The following is an 8660-nucleotide window of genomic DNA, read 5'->3' on the forward strand; positions in this document are numbered from 1 at the left end:
CAACCCCGTTTTTCCTTGTCTTTTCATCTCCAGAGTAATATATCATATGGTCATCAGACTCAAAATGCCCCATGCCAGTCCATCTCATCTCTCCAATACCTAATATGTCAATATTTATGCATTCCATTTCTTTCTTAACAATTTCCAAATTAATGGATAGTAAAAGATAAAGTCAGAAAAGATCAAATAGAATTCTAGTATTGAGCTGACTTCTGCTAAGTAAAGAAGCTCTGAGGGCTTAGGGGTAAGAAGCTGTGCTGTCATCCAAAAGTTAAATGGAACACATTCAGATTGGTATCTGAGGTATCAGGAAGCTTAAAAGAACTGATATTTGTCATTTTTAATCAGACAACCATATGGTTTGTGTTATGAACAGCAAATTCAAGATAAATAGTGTCACATTTATGACCAAAAAAGAATCTTTCAAGATCTATCCCGAACTACAACACAATCGGGGACACAATAATATGCATCTCCATACACAGAGAATATGTTAACATAACTGTCATTCAAGTTTACACACCAATCACTAAAGTCAAAGATGAAGAAATTGAAAATTTCTACCAACTTCTATAGTCTGAAACTGATCAAGCATGCAATCAAAATATGTTAACAATAACTTGTGATTAAATGTAAAAAAAAACTGGAACAACTCCATAACCCCAAACAGCAGCGTTATAACAAATTGATAATTAAATTTTTTTTCAGAAACTGACAAATTGTTTTCCAAAGTGACTTTATCAAATTACATCTTCCCTAAAATGTATGAGAATCTCATTTCCTTCACTTCAAATACCCTTGTGTTGTGTGTAGTTACTCTAGTTCACAGAGGGTTACTAACAGTCATGGAGTACATGCAAAAGGACTTGGCTGCACCGCTTGAAAGCAGGCGAAAGATGCCAAGATGGATGGGACTGAAAGCAGTCCCAGACTTCCTGAAGCATGTATTACTATGAAGGGAACTTGGAGAAGTTTCAGTTAAACATGAAAATTTCGGAGGTTCTTGATAGCGTAGTTATGAGTACAGTAAAACCCTTCTATAAGTACAAGGATGTTCCCTTGGAAACTGTTCAAACTTATTTCTGTAACGTCTCATATGGGTTACCATAACCCAGATTAACTGCTAGAAAGGCAGCTATGCTTAACCAGTTAACCAACCTATGAAGTTATGCTTTGCTGTATGCTTTAATTTTCCGCTAAATAAAAGCAGGGGTTCTGAAGCTGCTCAGGGTCATTAGCTTGAGCGAGCTCTTGACCCTCTGGAACCACATTTCCCTTAGCTAGTCTTCCTTCAGCTCTGCTCACAAGACACAACATTGTGTCTTTTAAAAAAATTTAATCATAGCCATTCTGGGGACTGTGAAGTGGCAATTTTAAAATCAATTATTTAAAATATCAAGGATTTATATGGATATAAATATTGCTGCATACATACAGTAGAGTTATTGTGAGGTACCATCGAGTCAACTCTGACTCATAATGATCCTATGTATAAAAGGATAAAAGCCTGGCTGATGCTATGCCATCCTCATGATCTAAGGTATGATTAATTAAGTCCAGTGTTGCAGTCACTGTGACAATCTATCTCAAAAGGGTCATCATCTTTTGATGATTTACAAGAATGACATCTTTATCCAGGGACTGTTGTTGTTGTTGTTAAGTGCCGTCGAGTCGCAGGCGACTCAAAGCGACCCAATGAAGGAGAGTCCTTGACGCTTGGGTGCCTTTCATCCTCTCTCCAAGTTCATAGGGTTTCCAGAGGCAAGCTATTATGGAAGTGGACGCCACTCCTCCTTCCACACTTGTTCAATCGGGGAGCTCCACCCCACTCTCAGTCCGCATTGTAGCCAACCATTGACACATTTGACACATCCGTGTCACAGTGTTCAGCCTCACAGCAACCACAAGTGACCGCGGGACGGCAACTTGTACACCAGGGCTATACGACATAGAGGAATGTCTGAACAAAAACAATGAAAGACTGGCCTGAGGACCGCGAACTAAAAGTCACCCACCTTTGTCTTGGTCACATCGTTTTCTCTTCGACCCTATGAAGGAGAGTCCTTGACGCCACAACACAACTCCCACATACACAGCACCATCCTCTCTGGCCAAAGGATCACAGCCACCTGGGTGGAGCAAACCTGGGCCATTATGGCCGTTTGTCTCCTCCCTCCTCTTCTCCTTTTGGGTTTGAAGCCGCTCTGCCTTCAGACCAAGGCCAAACGTGGCTTCCCTGGCTCCTGGAGGCAGAGTCGCCTTTCTCCAGAGGCCGCCACAACACAACCTTATCCAGGGACTAGTCCCTCCTAATATGGGGCAAAAGCTGTGAGACAAAGTCTCACCATCTTTGCTCTGAAGTTACACCCTGGCTAAACTTCTTCCAAGATAGATTTGTTTATTCTTTTGGCAGGCCATAGTATACTCAATATTTTTAACCAACACCACAATTCAAGATCAGCAATGCTAATTTTCTATGTTTAATTCTTTCCCAAATTTCATATGCATGTGAAGCAATTGAAAAGAACATGAATTGCATCAGTTTATCACTTTATCTTTAATGTGACATCCTTGCTTTTCATAAATTTAGTATTTGAAATTTATGTTACTGATCAGAAAAAAATGTCTATTATGAGATCTCTGGCCTTATTACCATCATGAAAGCCATGTTTTCCAACCACTAATCCTTTTTTGTTTCCATCTTTTGCATATAAATCACCATGTATTAATAATGCATGTTGAATGCATGCTTAATTAATTTCAGACAGCAAAAGTTGGTAGAAATCTTCAATTTCATTATCTTTGGCCTTGGTGATTGATGTGTAAACTTGAATAATAATCATATTAGCAAGTCTTCCTTATATGTGTATGGATATTGTCCTATCACTGCTTGCACTGTACTATAAGGTTGATCTTAAAATATTCTTTTTGGTAGTGAAGTGATACCATTCAACTCCAATTTGTCAAAATGGCCAATGCCAATCCATTTCAGCTCACTAGAGCATGGGATGTTGATTTTATGCATTCAGTTTCATTTCTGACAAATTTCTACTTTTCTTGGATGCATAGTACATTCCATGTTATAATTATTAATTTTATTTAGACATTTTTGCCACTTTTCTCCTCAGTTTAAGTCATAGCACACCACTGATATATTCAAACCACTACATATATCTTTGAGAATGTGCATCCAGAATGCTTCTTGGAGGCAAAGATGACAAAAGTCACATACTTTGGGCATATTGCTAGGAGAGGGACATTATGCTGGGGAAAATGGAGGGACAGTGAATGAGAGGAAGACCTAACAAATGGACTGACAGTGTCTACAGCAAGTCTGCCCAAGATTGTGACAATGTCACAGGATAGGGTAAGATGGGGTTCAGATGTATAGTTCATAGCATTGTTAAGAGTTGTACTCTATTGAATAGCATCTAACAACCATATACAAATTGAGAGATGAGTAACGGACACACACACACAACACAATTACTCTAAGGATGCACTCATATATTAGAATAACCAATCATAAAAAATCAGAAGATCAGCATTTATCCAAGGATAAAGACCTGAAAGCAGGAGGATTGGGGTAGAATGATTAATAGGAACAAGAATTACAGAAGACAGCCTGGTGTCTTGGTGATAAGACATTGTGCTACAAATCAAAAAGCATGCAGTTCAAATCCACCAGCTGCTCCTTAGAAGAAAGATGGGCAATCTCTTCCAGTGTGATTTGCTGCCTTTGAAAATATGCTGGAGGGTCAACTATGAGTTGGTTCTGACTTGATTGTACATAACAACAACATTAAGGAAAATGTGGACATATTGTGAATTTTGTAATTAAATTTACAAAACAAAATATATGTGAATGATTGAATGAAAGACAATATTCCCAGTAACCTTTACTCTAATTACAAGAAAAAATACAATAATGAAAAGGAGCTCTGGTGATCGAGTGGCAAGAAGCTGTGCTGCAATCCCAAAGGCATGTGGTTTGAGGCCAGCAAATCCTCCATGGAATAAGGATGGGCAATCTCCTCCCATACAATTGACTGCCTCTGAAAACTTGCTGGAGAGTCAGCTATGGATTGGTTCCGACTCTATCATACATAACAACAACAACATAGTTAGATAGCATCCAATATGATTGTAAAGTAAGAATTTATATTTTTTTCATTTAAATTTTTAATTTAATTTATAATTTTAAAGAAAATTTATACATAATGCAAAATATGATAAGACTTAGAAGGTAAAAGGTAAGAAAAAGGTTAGTTTTTTAATTCTATTTTGGCCTGGTTGAAAAGGCTCACAAAGAAGACAAAAATGAATAATCCTAAAAGGTTAAGGTGACAAAAATTTATAGGACAAGTATGTAATAGACTTCACAATTTAGCCTAATGATTGTTCTGTTAATTCTCCAAGGCCTTATTGTCATACACAAGAGGCCCGTGGGTAGTTGGAATACCAAAGAAGTCCCTTTGGTGATGGATGGATGGGGCTGCTCTGCACCTGGCTGATGTAATAAGACTCAAATTCTAAACAAGTTTCCCCAGAAGATAAGAGCCTGCCTATTCAAATCTGCCCCATAGTAGAACAAATGGGGATGGTAGGAAAATTACAATTTTGGAATATGGGGGGTGGAAATAAATGTATTTATAAATATTCAGTGAAAATGTTATTTTCCATATAGCCTTATAGTTCTAATTTTTAGAAGACGCATTTCTTCAAATAATTCTGACAGTCTTTTAAATGCTTCACAAATATTGATGATCCCATATTGAAAGACTGATTTTGAAAAAAGGAGCCTTTCTAACATGAAATAAGCAAGAAGAAAACACTAAAACAGCATGAAGTGGTAGAATGATTCTGTATGTTTTTCTCCTGCTTAGGGAATAGATCATGATGTCTTGGGCCAATGGTTAGTATTTCAGATTCATGTACTCGACTACAAACCGAAAGATCAGGGATTGGGCTCCATCAGCAGCTCTTCCAGAGAACGAGATAGTCTCCTCCTGTAAAGATTTATAACCTTGAAAACCAGATGAGGGGTCACTGTGAGTGATAATCAACTTGATGGCAGTGACTTTGGGGCTTTAAATATCTATTTATGCTATATTTTATACTGGCTTTGCCCAAAGAAATAAATAATAACTTTGTGTGAGGAAATGATCATGGACACAGAGTTCCCTAACCAGACTGTGGTGAGATATTTCTTCCTGGAAGGTCTGATGTACACAGCTGAATATCCTGCTCTCTTCTTTTTCCTCTTCCTCCTCTTCTACAGCATCACTGTGACTGGTAATCTTCTCATTCTCATAACTGTGTGCTTTGACCCACATGTCCGCTCCCCCATGTATCACTTCCTGGGACATCTCTCTTTCCTGGATGCATGTTTGTCTACAGTGACAGTGCCCAAAGTAATGGCAGGGCTCCTAAGCCTGGATGGAAAGGTGATCTCCTTTGAAGGTTGTGCTGTCCAGCTTTACTGCTTCCATTTCCTGGCCAGCAGTGAGTGCTTCTTATACACTGTCATGGCCTATGATCGTTACCTAGCTATCTGCCAACCCTTACACTACCCAGTAGCCATGAACAGACAAATGTGTGCAGGGCTGGCTGGGATCACCTGGGTCATAGGCGCTATACATTCAGGAATCCACACTTCTCTTACCTTCTGTCTATTGTACTGTGGGCCTCATCACATTGCATACTTCTTCTGTGACATCCCTCCTGTGCTGAAGCTAGCTTGTGCAGACACTACAATCAATGAGATTGTCATGCTTGCCAATATTGGCATTGTGGCTGCAGGTTGCCTAATACTCATTGTTATATCTTATGTCTTTATTGTGGCTGCTGTATTGAGGATCCGCACAGCTGAGGGTCGGCAGCGTGCTTTCTCCACATGCACTGCCCACCTCACTGTGGTGCTCTTGTACTACATGCCACCTGTCTGTATCTACCTGCAGCCTCGCTCCAGTGGAGCAGGAGCTGGCATTCCTGCTGTCTTCTACACAGTAGTCACTCCAATGCTCAATCCTTTCATTTATACTCTGAGGAACAAGGAAGTAAAACAAGCTTTGCGAAGGCTTCTGTGCCGAGATTCCCTAGATTCTCCAGCTGGCAGCTGAGCCCCATAACTTGTGCAACTATCTTAATTTGCCCACTAGAAAATAAATAATTTGTTTATTGTCAATCCTGACCTCTATGTTTTAATGATTATGTTGTATTCAGGATGATTAGTCTGTTAAGTTAATGTGGCAAGATTAGGGCAGCATGCATTCAAGTCATCATCATTACTCAAGTTTCTAGCCTTGCTTGAGTCACACCTTTTCATCTTACATCAAAAAAATCAGAGAGAGAAGTAAACAGATAATAGGAGATCTGACTAGCATCAAGAAGAAGATAGAAGAACCCAGTGTCATTTGGACACAGATTCCCTGTGCTGAGAACCTCCTAGACCCAAGAGAAACAGTCTTGTAACATCAGATATAATGAGAAACAGTAAGAAGCAACAGAAGAGAAATGGCAGCAGAAGGAACCAAAGAATCAAGAGACCCACAATACATAGTACAAAGGACATCCAGGCCCACAGTGAAAGAACTGAGCTCTCTTGGACTGGATCTTGTTGGCCAAATGAATGCCTCTAAACCCTTGTTGGTTGAGTTAAGGAGCTTGTTGACACTTGCCCTGGAAGGACATAGCAGAAGAGGACAGAAAGAGATGTAAGGAATTCTTTTCAACTCCTGATTGTAACCTGTTATTTTTCCAATAAATCCCATAATAGTAAGTATTATCTGAGTTCTGTGTGGCCATTGCAATGAATTATTAAGCCCAGCAGGGAAGCAGAGAGTGTCATGAGAGGCAAGACTAGCATCAGTATTGTTAAAAATATTGCAGAGAGGATATTGCCTGATATCCTGCCCTTTCACAAATATCAGTCTTAAGCAGTTGATGCTGATAATGATTCTCCTTCCACTTTCTGAAGTTGGATAACAAGGTCTGCCACTGTTGTCATGTATTTTTACAGGTACAAATTATAAAATGTCTTTTTCATAATCACCAGCATGTTTAAAGAAGGAATTAGGGTTTTGTGACAATAAATTATCCCTTTAAAAGAAAATTACTTCCCAACAGTCATTTAAAATGTGTCAGAGCTAAGTTTGCAACTTCTTAGCTTATAGGTTTAGTGTATCCTAACTCTGCCACTGAGGTGTGATATGCAATGCATAATGAGAAGCAGAGTTAGTTACTCTAGAGCTCTCATGACCTAGTGGATAGGAAGTTGCTACCAGTAAGGCAAATAGTTCAAATCTACCAGTTGTTCCATGGGAGAAAGATAGAGAATGTTATTCTACAAGATTTACAGCCTCTGAAAACCCACTGGAGAGTCAGATATGAATAAATTTTTACTAAACAGCAATGAATGAGTATGTGTAAGTGCCTAATTTCCAATACCTATCTCACAAGTCATTTTATATATTAAATCTTGTGCCATTTGATAATGATTCAATTTGAATTTATTCTTTTGAAAATAAGATTATTAATAACCTCTTTGTAGAAATTCATAAAGACTAAATAAGACAATTATCTGTATACCTGATATAAAATTAGTGCTCCAATTTTTTAACAAATAGGCTAGAGAAGTTTGGACAAACTTATCTGAAAGCTTAGCAGAGTTTTGATATCTTCACTGATTTATTTATATATTGAATTATTTACACAGCAAACATACATAAAAACCTCAAAGAGAAATCCGTAGAATCTGAAGTGATAAAAGATTACACAAGGAGGAGGGAAGAGTCACATTATGTTCAGAGACATGAATGCATGAGTCTAAACTACTCTCATAAAATGTCTTTGAGTACTTAATTGGAGTTTAGATTATGTATTAAGCAGACTATTTATTTATTGTTCTCTTACTTTCCACCTATAACATGTAGAAAGAAGTAGAAATATTACTTTCTTGGGAAATTACATGTTTTATATGGTTAATTATTTAAATAAAAGAGAGAAATAAAAAGGATACAGGTTATAAAACCAGTCAATAGACTATTAGAAAATCTCACACAAGAGACAACCTAGTTGTCTTGGGCTGCAGCATTAAAGATGATGAGGATTACATTAAAGGTATTTTAAGTGAAAAATATTCTGCTTTTAGATAATACTATTTGGGGGGCTTGATTTGAAATATAGGAAACATGATGTATTTATACATTTGTAGGAAAGTTTGAAATTTAAAGGGAAAAGGATTAGAGTCCTTTGCATCATAACAAGTTGTAGTTAACATTAAGAAGAATGGAAGTCCCAGAGCACTGAACTGTGCTAATGGGAAACCTATACCTGGACCAGGAGGTCCTGTGCAAACAGAGTGGAGGAAACTGCATGGTTTTAAATTAAGAAGGGAGTGTGTCAGAGTTGTGTTCTCTCTCCATACCTATTTAATCTGTATGATGAGCAAATTATTAGAGAAGCTGGATTCTATGAAGAGGAGTGTGGCATCAGGTTTGGAGGGAGACATCAATAACCTGTGTTATGCAGATGACACAACCTGATTTGCTGAAAGTGAGAAGGACTTGAAGCACTTGTTGCAGAAAATGAAGGAATGCAGCCTTTAATATGGAAAGTATGCCAATGTCAAGAAAACAAAGATTCATATCATTGGACCA

The 8660-nt window shown here is 38.1% G+C and overlaps 1 pseudogene; it reads left to right on the forward strand.

Moving 5' to 3' along the window:
* The first annotated feature begins 5156 nt into the window (after positions 1-5156).
* Positions 5157-6131, forward strand: LOC102854741 (annotated as a pseudogene).
* The last annotated feature ends 2529 nt before the right edge of the window (positions 6132-8660 follow it).

The sequence above is a fragment of the Elephantulus edwardii genome, unplaced genomic scaffold (assembly GCF_000299155.1).
Source record: "Elephantulus edwardii isolate Elephantulus edwardi_28Jun2011 unplaced genomic scaffold, EleEdw1.0 scaffold00171, whole genome shotgun sequence".
Taxonomy (NCBI): domain Eukaryota; kingdom Metazoa; phylum Chordata; class Mammalia; order Macroscelidea; family Macroscelididae; genus Elephantulus; species Elephantulus edwardii.